Source organism: Xyrauchen texanus, chromosome 37, assembly GCF_025860055.1.
Source record: "Xyrauchen texanus isolate HMW12.3.18 chromosome 37, RBS_HiC_50CHRs, whole genome shotgun sequence".
In the NCBI taxonomy this organism is placed as follows: Eukaryota; Metazoa; Chordata; class Actinopteri; order Cypriniformes; family Catostomidae; genus Xyrauchen; species Xyrauchen texanus.
This window is the reverse complement of record NC_068312.1, coordinates 8363276-8378835: the sequence shown is the minus strand read 5'-3', so window position 1 is coordinate 8378835 and position 15560 is coordinate 8363276.

Below are 15560 nucleotides of genomic sequence, written 5' to 3'. Positions count from 1 at the left end.
CCTTAATGTTCTGGGATCAATACAAGAAAAAGGGATAGTTTACCCAAAAATGAAAATTCTCTCATAATTTACTCACTGTCATGCCATCTCAGATGTGTAACTTTCTTCTGCACATCGCAAAAGAAGATTTTTAGAAGATTGTCTATATCAGCCATGTGGGTCCATATGATGCAACTGAATGGAGACCAAAACTACGTCTGGAAGACTTTTTTTTATTTATTTTTTTATTGTTTGCTCTTCTGCAATTCGTCTATAAGATGTAACTGAGCAGATGTCAAAAAGACATTCAGTAGATGTCTTTGAGATGTTTATGATTTAGAATGTTTATCTGATCTTTTAAGATGTTTAGCAGATGTATATTAGAATGCATTACTTTTTTCAGATTAAATGCTCTTAAAGGTGCACTTAGAAGTATGTCGATGTGTGGCTTACACTGACACATAGTGGCCTGGATGCTGCATTACTCAAACACAGTAGTTTTCATTTACCAATGCTATTATATAAATTCACTATGCACAGTAAACCAGGATTAATTTAATCCATGAATGAAAGTGTCCAATAACAGGGCAGTTACTGAGATTAAGCAAGTATTATTCAGCTGGTCATGTGATGCTAACATGACAGCCCTAAAAACAGTTTAATAAGGTTACTGATATGACTGACTGTCTAGGTTACTGTTGTAAACCCTGTTGCCTGATGGAGGGAACGAGACGTTGTGTCGGTGAAGTGACACTAGGAGTCTCTCTTGAGAGCCTCAGTTGCCTCTGAGCTTTGAGAAAATTTCAACGAGAATTGGCGAACAGAATTTGAATGCCCCTCCCCCGGGCATACGGGTATAAAAGGAGGGAATCGTGCATCTGTTTAGTCAGGTTTTGCACTGAGGAGCCGAGAATAAGGTTCGGCTGTTACAGTGGTTGGTACGGTGTTGTGGCAAGAGGGACACAATGTCTCGTTCCCTCCATCAGGGAATGGGGGTTATAACAGTAACCTAGATGTTCCCCTTCTGTCACTCACTCGACGTTGTGTTGGTGAAGTAACACTAGGGCTCCCTATCACGACAATGAACTGTGTTACGTGAACTGCTGATACGGGTGCAAGCAAGCTGTTGCGTGCCAAAGTAGCCAGCATGGGCCAGGCTGCACGTAACCTTCCCCAACTCCCCATAAAAACGTTTTATACACTTTTTAGGTTCCCGGCATCCCTCTTCTCTTGAGGGGGGAGCAAGCAACGTGCCAAGCATGGGAGCAGGCCGCGCCTGCCGCCGCCTTTTCTCTCTCTATGTTCACCATAGGGCTGTTAGAAGTGGCTGGGGCCATATAACGATATACCACGCATCAGGGATGGTGTTCTTTTCCGATCCTATTCTTTCAGAGGGAAAAAAACCCCTCGGAGACCACATCCTGCCCAGGCTGAGGAGGTCACATCTGGCAAATACGTCACATGGGCTTACAAGCCACACATGGAAGTGGCATGGTGGTAGGTCCTACCTGTTGAGGGAGGAGCTCTACAAACACAGCGACCAGGGGCAGAGGGAGCTTCCCAAGGGAGATGCGGGTCTGCCGTCAGGGGGACAGTACCACAGAAAATACAAAACGGGGTAATCGTGATGAACGATACCTGTGGAGCACCTATTCCAGTACAGAGTAATTAGTAGTGGGTCTGGTCGGGAATTCCTCCGCCGAATTCACGAGCCAGAGGGCTATGGATGAAAGACATCCAGGGAGTGTAAGCTTTTGTGGACTCACCTGGGGGTAAAAGTGCATGGGTTCACCCCGGAAGAGGGGAAAGACACTATGCGCAAGCGGTACACCGGGTCAGCTGTCCCGTATTACTGAGTTTTAGGTGCTCGGACCTGAAGAAACACGGGCCAGGACTGACTCAACCGTCGGAGGTTATTGATCTCGCAAGGGTATTGGGTGTTGATTCCATCTTGATGGAAGCGAGCGGAATCAGGAGGGCCATCTTCAGAGGGCACATAGCTCGACTGACTCTAGTGGCTCGAAAGGGGTTCTCCGAGGGCCCACAGGGAGCATGGAGAGAACCTGTGAGGGGAACAGGCATGGCCTTGGAGGATTCAGCCAACAGGTGCCTCTTAAGGGACCTGATGACCAGGTTGTGCTCCCCCAAGGGCTTAATGCTCACTGCATCGCATTGGGCCGGTATTGTGGCTACAACACCTTCAAGGTGGAGGGGGACAGCCGTCCCTCCAACCTCCTGTGCAGAAATGAGAGCACTGACCCAACTTCGCATTTTTGTGAGTGTTCTGATCGGGTAGAGCACCAGTTGCGAACAGACGCCACTTTAGGGTGTAGAGCTGCCTGGTAGAGGGAGCTCTGGCTTGGATGATCGTGTCTATGACATCAGGTGGTAGAACATGAAGGTTCATGAGGTCTGGACGTGGATGCCAGAGTGTGCCCTGTCCATGAAAAAAGAGGTCCTTACTCAGAGGAATGCACCAGGGAGGTGCTGTCACGAGGAGCGTAAGGTACGAGAAACAAGTCCGAGTGGGCCAGTAGGGGGCCACCATGAGGAGCTGTTCTTCGTCCTCCCTGACCTTGCCCAACACCTGTGCAAGTAGGCTCACTGGGGGAAATTAGTATTTGTGCAGCCCCCGGGGCCAGCTGTACGCCAGCATGTCTGTCCCGAGTGGAGCCACCGACAGGGAGTACCAGAGCGGGCATTGGGAATTTTCCTGGGAAGCAAACAGGTCTACCTGTGCTTTGCTGAATTGGTCCCAAATCAACTGGACCACCTAGGGGGTGGAGCCTCCACTCTCCGCTGTGCATGGCCTGTCATGACAGCACATCTGCTGTCATGTTGAGGCTGCATGGGATATGAGTGGTGTGCCGCGATTCCAGTTGCTGTTGACTCCAGAGGAGGAGATTGCTAGCGAGTTGCAACAGTTGACGAGAGCTTGGCGATTTATGTACGCTTCCTTTGTTGTGCTGTCTGAACAGATCAAGACGTGTTTGCCCTGAATCAGTGGGAGAAACCTGTGGAGGGCAAGAAATACAGCCAGCAACTCTAGGCAGTTGATGTGCCAACGCAGTCATGATCCTGTCCAGAAACCAGCGGTTGCGTGCCCGTTACACACAGTGCCCTAACCCAGTTTGGAGGCGTCTGTGGTGACCACGACATATCTGGACACCTGCTGTAGGGGGACTACAGCAGGTGTCCAGAAAAAAATGGTCTGTCCAAGGGCTGAATAAGTGACGGCAGAGAGGGGTGAAAATCACACGGAATGTGTCGTGTCGCCATGCCCATCTCGGGACTCAAGTCTGAAGCCAGTGCTGAAGTGGTCTCATATGCATCAACCAGAGCGCCGCGGCAGAGGATGCCATATGCCCCAGGAGCCTCTGGAACTGCCGCAGTGGAACTGCTGTGCCTTGTCTGAACAAATTTAGGCATTTCAGCACCAGAAGGCGAATAGACCGCATCCCTGGTGCCGTGACTGTAGGTGTTTGGCATCAGACCACCGTGAGAACAGTTAGGTGAATCATGGATTGAGTAAGCTGCGCTTTTGGGTACCACAGCCCGGTCTGGGTTGAGAACCGCTGGGCAAGGTCCTCAGTGGCATTACCAAATAGGCTGAGCTGGGAGGCGTTGAGAAAGTTGGCTTGCAATGAGAACAGGAACCATTCATAAAACGCTGCCTCAGTGTGATCGCAGCCCAGACATGAGAGGCATCGTCCATGACTGTCAGAAGCGGAGAGATATCTGCCGCATCCAGGAACTACATAAAGGCGGAAAGGCATCTTTAAAAAGACGCATCTTGAAAAAGACGTTCAACGCCAATATGTTACTCTTTTAGAGAAAATACTCTTTTAGAGGGTGATTGCTCTTTTAGAAGTGCTGTCGAAGCGCACAGGGGCGTAGACTGCACAGGTGTGCAGAGAAGAGAAAGCCACTGGTTACGCGCCATAAGATCCAACAGCAAAAGCTCTGTAGAGGTGCTTAGTGGAACAGTAGTGGAACAGTAGCTTGCTGAACACACAACCACTTGGCTCCGAAGAAAAAAATCTGACTAAACAGATGTACGATTCCCTCCTTTTATACCCGTATGTCCGGGGAGGGACATTATGTCTGCCAATTCTCATTGGCCTTTTCTCAAAGCTCAGAGGCAACTGAGGCTCTCATGAGAGACCACTAGTGTCACTTCACCGATACGAGCGACAGAAGGGGAACTCTTCATCTCACATGAGTGCTCATGATTTTATACATACGTTTAAAAATGACTTCATTTCTTTAAAAGTAAAACATTTTAAATTAGCTTTTCTCATGAAATACTGAGTACCAGGATTTTACAACTAATTTTAACCAGTGTAGTTGAGATCATGCAAAATTTGAGTAAACCTATATAAATTAGTGTCTCTCATGTTAAACTCTATGTTATTTTTATAGCAATAGTTTTCATTAATGTAACTAACCTCAGCAGCGTAATTATTCCAATATTTTCCATTCAGACTTGAAACAATTATGTCTTTATCATGTCTCTTCTTATAACATATTTGCATTGCAAGTGCACCCCCTTTGAAACAGGTGTCAAGCCAAAAAGTGTGGTTTCCTGTGGTGCCCTCCCTGAAATGGCAGCACATTTGTTATGATCACTCACTTGTGTTGCCAAAACAAGCCTGTTCTGTCTCTACCCACTGGATGATCTGGCAGGGAGCAGCCTCACTCTTTCAAAAGAAACCCAAAGTTATTATGGCACAGATTAGTACAGTGTACGGTCGGAAAGTCACTTAAAATCAGACTGTTACCTAAAATCGAGAGTAATGCATTCCAGATGTGAAAACAGTCAGTTTCCTTATTCAAATTAATTTGTTACAACTCTTCACATCCAAAATAAGCAAGAAAAGCTAGAAGGAAAAACTGTATCACAGAAATAACTATACTAGGCCAAGAATATGGGCCATTGGAGGGACAGCCATGGTACAGTGATGTTATTTAGACATAATTTCATGGTGCTTTGATGTATAGCATAATATTAAATGATTACCAGATTCATGGGTGAATCTCATGGACCATTAAAGGTGTAATCAGTAATACTAATCCAGTACACTTTTTGATACATTCTGCAAATATCTCCTCACATTCTGCTAGCTGTCCTTTCTGTGGGTGGGCTGAAAAAAAATCTATTGTATTTGTACACAACACTGGCTCTGTAAATGGGACAAAAACAAAGTGGAACAGACCGATCAACACAACACTACTCCAGCCAATCAGCAACAGGGGGTGGTTCTTGCACGTGCACAGGATGGGGGGTAGGGGAAGAGCGAGTGGGACATTCGTTAGAAGAGCGACGGAAAATCTGGCTAAACTCCAAGGAGGACCAAGGAGGGCTGAGAAACAGACCAAGAGAAAAATTTCAAATGAATATAAAATATAAAAAAGACTTTGCTGTCCTTTTCTGCATATCGCGGCACCATTTTGTGTTCCGTCCGGCAGCTCATTTTATCTTATCAAGATCTTATCAAGATATCTTATCAAGATATCTTATCAAGATAAAATGGGCGAATACCCATTCGCTCCTGTTACGAACACTGAGAGCGCCTCCCCTCCAGTCATCGGAGATCTGATTCACCGGAGTATTGACCGCTAAGACTACATTTCCTATAAGCCCGCATACCTAGGTCTGATTACTCCTCAGCTGTTCCCTGTTTCCCACGCTCTATATAAACTGTTCAGTTCATTCTCTCTTTGCGAAGTCTTGTTTGCTCCGGCGACTCTACCAAGCAAGTTTATCTCCAGTTTACATTCTAGTCATTCTGTGTACCGTTCCTGCCTGTTGTTTAGACCCTGCTAGTTTGCTGCCTGCCTTGTTTATCTCTTGCCTGCCCAGTTCTACGATTGTTTGCTGCCTGCCCTGATCTCTGCCTGTTCTTGTTACTCTTCTGCCTGCCTTCTACATTCTCTGTTTGCCTGCCATTGACCCTGCCTGTATGACTTGTGTGCTGTTTTTCAATAAATACCGCAGATGGATCCCAACTTGCCTGAGGCTTCATTACAGCCCCGTTTCGTGGCCAACCCAACGGCCTGCTAGGTTCTCCCGATGGCCAGTCCGCCACTGATCGCCCCCAAAGTGCGTCGGCCCACCGGAAAATGCCCGTCCATATTCACAGAGTGAGGGATGATGGTTAAGCATTCAATTTACATTTGTAACTTACACTACAAAATGACATAATACAGTGCAGAAGTGTGCGATTTGGAACACACTTAATGTCTCCAAAAGCTTAGATGAAAGCAGAAAGGGTGTGTTCCATTCAGAAGTGATTGTCCCCTTATGTCCTTTACCATCCATTCTGATAGCATTGAAAGACTGAAAGGAGTGGATCTCAAATATAACAGTCACTCGTAAGAACTCACTTTTTTCACACGCAGCTGTGGCTCTCTCTCTCTAACTGCCGCATCCGGCTCCGCTCTATCCCTCTCCTCGGGCTGATTTGCCTGATTGGGGGCTGGTCGTGCACACTCACGGCCCAGCCCCGCCCTCCTCATTGTCACAAAATTTCTAAATTTCTTTTAGAGCTATTGGATGCAGGGTTCACTCCGTCAACGCTCAGAGTTTATGTGGCGACTATAATCTGCGTTCCTTTGGACTATGTTAAATTGTGTGTGCTATAATGGTTTTTAAACGTTTAATGGTGCTTTCACATACAACGCAAAGCAAGCGTTTCATGCGGCGTGATTACATACAAAGTCAATGCAAAGATGCGAATAGACGCAAATTTGCACCGGGTGGCGCGAATTAAGTAAATGACTTGAACACTCAAAATTGCTTCATTCACGTAAAATCCACATGACTCGTTGTCACGAAAGCATATCAGCATTAAGATTGTCTGGATGTCACTAACGTTCTAACGTAGTTAGTTTTATGAAAAAATTGTTGTAGCAGTGTGTGGGCACCCGGAATTGTATGACACAATGTCGAAAAAAGACATCGCTTGGAGGAAAGTGAGCGAGGAATTTGGTCCTGGTAAGTTCTGAAAATATGTGCGTCTACTTGATTCCAGCTATTGGTTGTACATTACCATGAACCAAGTCATAGAAGCCCCTCCTCCTGTCCTTTTCCGGAAGAGAAGGGGGAATACTTGCGGGTTCGCGTTACTCGCACGAATGCAAGTTTAAACGCACATTTATACTTCCAGCGGTCAACTCGCACGAGCAATGCGAGGCGAAGATTTTCTTCGCGTTGTATGTGAATGCACCATAAAGGATTCATTCTAAACTCCTGCTTTCAGAGAGCCTACTCTGCTCTGATTGGTCAGATGTCCCAGTCTATTGTGATTGGTCTACCGCTTAGTGTAGTGTTTGAGGGCGGGCCAAAGCTGTTCGCAAGCAGCCAATGAAGACCAGAGGAGGGTTTTTTGTTACAACATTACGTAGGTTAGTACAGGAAGTAAGTCTGGAATTACAAACAACTCGTTTCAGGTATTCAGAATTGGTTCTTTCTTTTGGGCACTTTGATTTTTGAAACTTTGCAGACTTTTTTACATACACAAACAACGATATAACACACTACATGAAAGGTAATATTTGAAAAAACATAATATGTGCTCTTTAAGAATGCATTACTGCTGGCTTTGGCTCGAGTTTGGTCAAAGTCTTTCAAGCCACTGTCAAACCCAGTGAAGGCTATGTGCCTAAGATTATAACCACACCCTTCAAAGTGCATGTGAGTCACCTTCAAGCATTTTGTGCAAGTCACGGACCCGTTCGGCCTTGTTTTGTGGCCAACCCACTGATCGTACTTGTGTGTTTTTTTTAAATATGACATTTCATGTATGTAACTCTGACAACAAGTCTTAACTACCACACATGAAAGTCATAAGACCTTATTCATATATTAGTCCAGACAATGGTGAGATTTTGTACACTGTATCATGGGGCAGTTTATTGTCCTTTTAAGGAGCATTAAAAGGTCTTAAGAATTATATGTTATGATTAATGGATTTGTATTTTATTTTTATTTTTTTGGCTTGCCCACTATGCTTTATTTTCTACAGACAAAAGATTATGTCATTGCCATTGTCCTGCTTTAAATAATTCATGATATATTCCTATTATTATTTTCTGCTAATATTAATTTGATAACTTTCTTGTCCTCATTTGTCTTGTGGTATTTAAAAGAAGTGTGTCATAGTGGACCTTAAGACTGGAAGTTAGTGGTGTGTAGAAAAGTCAGATGTTCTTCTTGGATCAGTTTAATTGCCAGGCATTCTCTGCATGAAGGCCATGGACAAATTAGTCAGTGCAGAGTTCCCAGAAGAGAGGCATTTTTGTGTAGCGTATCTGCTTTAATTTTTACAGGAATGCAGGAAATGCACCTGTTTTTGGCACAAGTTGTTGACAAAATTAAACAGAAAGTGTACTGTCTTACAGATCTTTAAAACCTGTGTATATTTAAGAGAGGAGAGATACCTCCTCTGCACGTAACCTTCCCCAACTCCCCATAAAAACGTTTTATACACTTTTTAGGTTCCCGGCATCCCTCTTCTCTTGAGGGGGGAACAAGCAACATGCCAAGCATGGGAGTAGGCCGTGCCTGCCGCCGCCTTTTCTCTCTCTATGTTCACCATAGGGCTGTTAGAAGTGGCTGGGGCCATCTAACGATATACCACGCATCAGGGATGGTGTTCTTTTCCGATCCTATTCTTTCAGAGGGAAAAAACCCCTCGGAGACCACATCCTGCCCAGGCTGAGGAGGTCACATCTGGCAAATACGTCACATGGGCTTACAAGCCACACATGGAAGTGGCATGGTGGTAGGTCCTACCTGTTGAGGGAGGAGCTCTACAAACACAGCGACCAGGGGCAGAGGGAGCTTCCCAAGTGAGATGAGGGTCTGCCGTCAGGGGGACAGTACCACAGAAAATACAAAACGGGGTAATCGTGATGAACGATACCTGTGGAGCACCTATTCCAGTACAGAGTAATTAGTAGTGGATCTGGTCGGGAATTCCTCCGCCGAATTCACGAGCCAGAGGGCTATGGATGAAAGACATCCAGGGAGTGTAAGCTTTTGTGGACTCACCTGGGGGTAAAAGTGCATGGGTTCACCCCGGAAGAGGGGAAAGACACTATGCGCAAGCGGTACACCGGGTCAGCTGTCCCGTATTACTGAGTTTTAGGTGCTCGGACCTGAAGAAACACGGGCCAGGACTGACTCAACCGTCGGAGGTTATTGATCTCGCAAGGGTATTGGGTGTTGATTCCATCTTGATGGAAGCGAGCAGAATCAGGAGGGCCATCTTCAGAGGAGGGCACATAGCTCGACTGACTCTAGTGGCTCGAAAGGGGTTCTCCGAGGGCCCACAGGGAGCATGGAGAGAACCCGTGAGGGGAACAGGCATGGCCTTGGAGGATTCAGCCAACAGGTGCCTCTTAAGGGACCTGATGACCAGGTTGTGCTCCCCCAAGGGCTTAATGCTCACTGCATCGCATTGGGCCGGTATTGTGGCTACAACACCTTCAAGGTGGAGGGGGACAGCCGTCCCTCCAACCTCCTGTGCAGAAATGAGAGCACTGACCCAACTTCGCATTTTTGTGAGTGTTCTGATCGGGTAGAGCACCAGTTGCGAACAGATGCCACTTTAGGGTGTAGAGCTGCCTGGTAGAGGGAGCTCTGGCTTGGATGATCGTGTCTATGACATCAGGTGGTAGAACATGAAGGTTCATGAGGTCTGGGCGTGGATGCCAGAGTGTGCCCCGTCCATGAAAAAAGAGGTCCTTACTCAGAGGAATGCACCAGGGAGGTGCTGTCACGAGGAGCGTAAGGTACGAGAAACAAGTCCGAGTGGGCCAGTAGGGGGCCACCATGAGGACCTGTTCTTCGTCCTCCCTGACCTTGCCCAACACCTGTGCAAGTAGGCTCACTGGGGGAAATTAGTATTTGTGCAGCCCCCGGGGCCAGCTGTATGCCAGCGCGTCTGTCCCGAGTGGAGCCACCGACAGGGAGTACCAGAGCGGGCATTGGGAATTTTCCTGGGAAGCAAACAGGTCTACCTGTGCTTTGCTGAATTGGTCCCAAATCAACTGGACCACCTAGGGGGTGGAGCCTCCACTCTCCGCTGTGCATGGCCTGTCGTGACAGCACATCTGCTGTCATGTTGAGGCTGCATGGGATATGAGTGGTGTGCCACGATTCCAGTTGCTGTTGACTCCAGAGGAGAAGATTGCTGGCGAGTTGCAACATTTGACGAGAGCTTGGCGATTTATGTACGCTTCCTTTGTTGTGCTGTCTGAACAGATCAAGACGTGCTTGCCCTGAATCAGTGGGAGAAACCTGTGGAGGGCAAGAAATACAGCCAGCAACTCTAGGCAGTTGATGTGCCAACGCAGTCATGATCCTGTCCAGAAACCAGCGGTTGCGTGCCCGTTACACACAGTGCCCTAACCCAGTTTGGAGGCGTCTGTGGTGACCACGACATATCTGGACACCTGCTGTAGGGGGACTACAGCAGGTGTCCAGAAAAAAATGGTCTGTCCAAGGGCTGAATAAGTGATGGCAGAGAGGGGTGAAAATCACACGGAATGTGTCGTGTCGCCATGCCCATCTCGGGACTCAAGTCTGAAGCCAGTGCTGAAGCGGTCTCATATGCATCAACCAGAGCGCCGCGGCAGAGGATGCCATATGCCCCAGGAGCCTCTGGAACTGCCGCAGTGGAACTGCTGTGCCTTGTCTGAACAAATTTAGGCATTTCAGCACCAGGAGGCGAATAGACCGCATCCCTGGTGCCGTGACTGTAGGTGTTTGGCATCAGACCACCGTGAGAACAGTTAGGTGAATCATGGATTGAGTAAGCTGCGCTTTTGGGTACCACAGCCCGGTCTGGGTTGAGAACCGCTGGGCAAGGTCCTCAGTGGCATTACCAAATAGGCTGAGCTGGGAGACAGGGGCATTGAGAAAGTTGGCTTGCAATGAGAACAGGAACCATTCATAAAACACTGCCTCAGTGTGATCGCAGCCCAGATATGACAGGCATCGCCCATGATTGTCAGAAGCGGAGAGATATCTGCCGCATCCAGGAACTACATAAAGGCGGAAAGGCATCTTTAAAAAGACGCATCTTGAAAAAGACGTTCAATGCCAATATGTTACTCTTTTAGAGAAAATACTCTTTTAGAGGGTGATTGCTCTTTTAGAAGCGCTGTCGAAGCGCACAGGGGCGTAGACTGCAAAGGTGTGCAGAGAAGAGAAAGCCACTGGTTACGCGCCATAAGATCCAACAGCAAAAGCTCTGTAGAGGTGCTTAGTGGAACAGTAGTGGAACAGTAGCTTGCTGAACACACAACCACTTGGCTCCGAAGAAAAAATCTGACTAAACAGATGCACGATTCCCTCCTTTTATACCCGTATGTCCGGGGAGGGACATTATGTCCGCCAATTCTCATTGGCCTTTTCTCAAAGCTCAGAGGAAACTGAGGCTCTCAAGAGAAACCACTAGTGTCACTTCACCGATACGAGTGACAGAAGGGGAACTCTTCATCTCACATGAGTGCTCATGATTTTATACATACGTTTAAAAATGACTATTCATTTCTTTAAAAGTAAAACATTTTAAATTAGCTTTTCTCATGAAATACTGAGTACCAGGATTTTACAACTAATTTTAACCAGTGTAGTTGAGATCATGCAAAATTTGAGCAAACCTATATAAATTAGTGTCTCTCATGTTAAACTCTATGTTATTTTTATAGCAATAGATTTCATTAATGTAACTAACCCCAGCAGCGTACTTATTCCAATATTTTCCATTCAGACTTGAAACAATTATGTCTTTATCATGTCTCTTCTTATAACATATTTGCATTGCAAGTGCACCCCCCCCCCCCCCCCCCTTTGAAACAGGTGTCAAGCCAAAAAGTGTGGTTTCCTGTGGTGCCCTCCCTGAAATGGCAGCACATTTGTTATGATCACTCACTTGTGTTGCCAAAACAAGCCTGTTCTGTCTCTACCCACTGGATGATCTGGCAGGGAGCAGCCTCACTCTTTCAGAAGAAACCCAAAGTTATTATGGCACAGATTAGTACAGTGTACGGTCGGAAAATCACTTAAAATCAGACTGTTACCTAAAATCGAGAGTAATGCATTCCAGATGTGAAAACAGTCAGTTTCCTTATTCAAATTAATTTGTTACAACTCTTCACATCCAAAATAAGCAAGAAAAGCTAGAAGGAAAAACTGTATCACAGAAATAACTATACCAGGCCACGAATATGGGTCATTGGAGGGACAGCCATGGTACAGTGATGTTATTTAGACATAATTTCATGGTGCTTTGATGTATAGCATAATATTAAATGATTACCAGATTCATGGGTGAATCTCATGGACCATTAAAGGTGTAATCAGTAATACTAATCCAGTACACTTTTTGATACATTCTGCAAATATCTCCTCACATTCTGCTAGCTGTCCTTTCTGTGGGTGGGCTGAAAAAAAAATCTATTGTATTTGTACACAACACTGGCTCTGTAAATGGGACAAAAACAAAGTGGAACAGACCGATCAACACAACACTACTCCAGCCAATCAGCAACAGGGGGTGGTTCTTGCACGTGCACAGGATGGGGGTAGGGGAAGAGCGAGTGGGACATTCGTTAGAAGAGCGACGGAAAATCTGGCTAAACTCCAAGGAGGACCAAGGAGGGCTGAGAAACAGACCAAGAGAAAAATTTCAAATGAATATAAAATATAAAAAAGACTTTGCTGTCCTTTTCTGCATATCGCAGCACCATTTTGTGTTCCGTCCGGCAGCTCATTTTATCTTATCAAGATCTTATCAAGATATCTTATCAAGATAAAATGGGCGAATACCCATTCGCCCCTGTTACGAACACTGAGAGCGCCTCCTCCTCCAGTCATCGGAGATCTGATTCACCGGAGTATTGACCGCTAAGACTACATTTCCCATAAGCCCGCATACCTAGGTCTGATTACTCCTCAGCTGTTCCCTGTTTCCCACGCTCTATATAAACTGTTCAGTTCATTCTCTCTTTGTGAAGTCTTGTTTGCTCCGGCGACTCTACCAAGCAAGTTTATCTCCAGTTTACATTCTAGTCATTCTGTGTACCGTTCCTGCCTGTTGTTTAGACCCTGCTAGTTTGCTGCCTGCCTTGTTTATCTCTTGCCTGCCCAGTTCTACGATTGTTTGCTGCCTGCCCTGATCTCTGCCTGTTCTTGTTACTCTTCTGCCTGCCTTCTATATTCTCTGTTTGCCTGCCATTGACCCTGCCTGTACGACTTGTGTGCTGTTTTTCAATAAATGGGTCCCAACTTGGATCCCAACTTGCCTGAGGCTTCATTACAGTCCCGTTTCGTGGCCAACCCAACGGCCTGCTAGGTTCTCCCGATGGCCAGTCCGCCACTGATCGCCCCCAAAGTGCGTCGGCCCACCGGAAAATGCCCGTCCATATTCACAGAGTGAGGGATGATGGTTAAGCATTCAATTTACATTTGTAACTTACACTACAAAATGACATAATACAGTGCAGAAGTGTGCGATTTGGAACACACTTAATGTCTCCAAAAGCTTAGATGAAAGCAGAAAGGGTGTGTTCCATTCAGAAGTGATTGTCCCCTTATGTCCTTTACCATCCATTCTGATAGCACTGAAAGACTGAAAGGAGTGGATCTCAAATATAACAGTCACTCGTAAGAACTCACTTTTTTCACACGCAGCTGTGGCTCTCTCTCTCGAACTGCTGCATCCGGCTCCGCTCTATCCCTCTCCTCGGGCTGATTTGCCTGATTGGGGGCTGGTCGTGCACACTCACGGCCCAGCCCCCCCCCTCCTCATTGTCACAAAATGTCTAAATTTCTTTTAGAGCTATTGGATGCAGGGTTCACTCCATCAACGCTCAGAGTTTATGTGGCGACTATAATCTGCGTTCCTTTGGACTATGTTAAATTGTGTGTGCTATAATGGTTTTTAAACGTTTAATGGTGCTTTCACATACAACGCAAAGCAAGCGTTTCACGCGGCGTGATTACATACAAAGTCAATGCAAAGATGCGAATAGACGCAAATTTGCACCGGGTGGCGCGAATTAAGTAAATGACTTGAACACTCAAAATTGCTTCATTCACGTAAAATCCACATGACTCGTTGTCACGAAAGCATATCAGCATTAAGATTGTCTGGATGTCACTAACGTTCTAACGTAGTTAGTTTTATGAAAAAATTGTTGTAGCAGTGTGTGGGCACCCGGAATTGTATGACACAATGTCGAAAAAAGACATTGCTTGGAGGAAAGTGAGCGAGGAATTTGGACCTGGTAAGTTCTGAAAATATGTGCGTCTACTTGATTCCAGCTATTGGTTGTACTTTACCATGAACCAAGTCATAGAAGCCCCTCCTCCTGTCCTTTTCCGGAAGAGAAGGGGGAATACTTGCGGGTTCGCGTTACTCGCACGGATGCAAGTTTAAACGCACATTTATAATCCAGCGGTCAACTCGCACGAGCAATGCGAGGCGAAGATTTTCTTCGCGTTGTATGTGAATGTACCATAAAGGATTCATTCTAAACTCCTGCTTTCAGAGAGCCTACTCTGCTCTGATTGGTCAGATGTCCCAGTGTATTGTGATTGGGCTACCGCTTTGTGTAGTGTTTGAGGGCGGGCCAAAGCTGTTCGCAAGCAGCCAATGAAGACCAGAGGAGGGTTTTTTTGTTACAACATTACGTAGGTTAGTACAGGAAGTAAGTCTGGAATTACAAACAACTCGTTTCAGGTATTCAGAATTGGTTCTTTCTTTTGGGAGTCAATAACTCCATTTGTCGTGCACTTTGATTTTTGAAACTTTGCAGACTTTTTTACATACACAAACAACGATATAACACACTACATGAAAGGTAATATTTGAAAAAACATAATATGTGCTCTTTAAGAATGCATTACTGCTGGCTTTGGCCTCCGAAAAACGGGTCGGTGATTTACCAGTACTGTCAGTCGACAATTCATGTCTTGAGTTTGGTCAAAGTCTTTCAAGCCACTGTCAAACCCAGTGAAGGCTATGTGCCTAAGATTATAACCACACCCTTCAAAGTGCATGTGATTCACCTTCAAGCATTTTGTGCAAGTCACGGACCCGTTCGGCCTTGTTTTGTGGCCAACCCACTGATCGTACTTGTGTGTTTTTTTTAAATATGACATTTCATGTATGTAACTCTGACAACAAGTCTTAACTACCACACATGAAAAGTCATAAGACCTTATTCATATATTAGTCCAGACAATGGTGAGATTTTGTACACTGTATCATGGGGCAGTTTATTGTCCTTTTAAGGAGCATTAAAAGGTCTTAAGAATTATATGTTATGATTAATGGATTTGTATATTATTTTTATTTTTTTGGCTTGCCCACTATGCTTTATTTTCTACAGACAAAAGATTATGTCATTGCCATTGTCCTGCTTTAAATAATTCATGATATATTCCCATTATTATTTTCTGCTAATATTAATTTGATAACTTTCTTGTCCTCATTTGTCTTGTGGTATTTAAAAGAAGTGTGTCATAGTGGACCTTAAGACTGGAAGTTAGTGGTGTGTAGAAA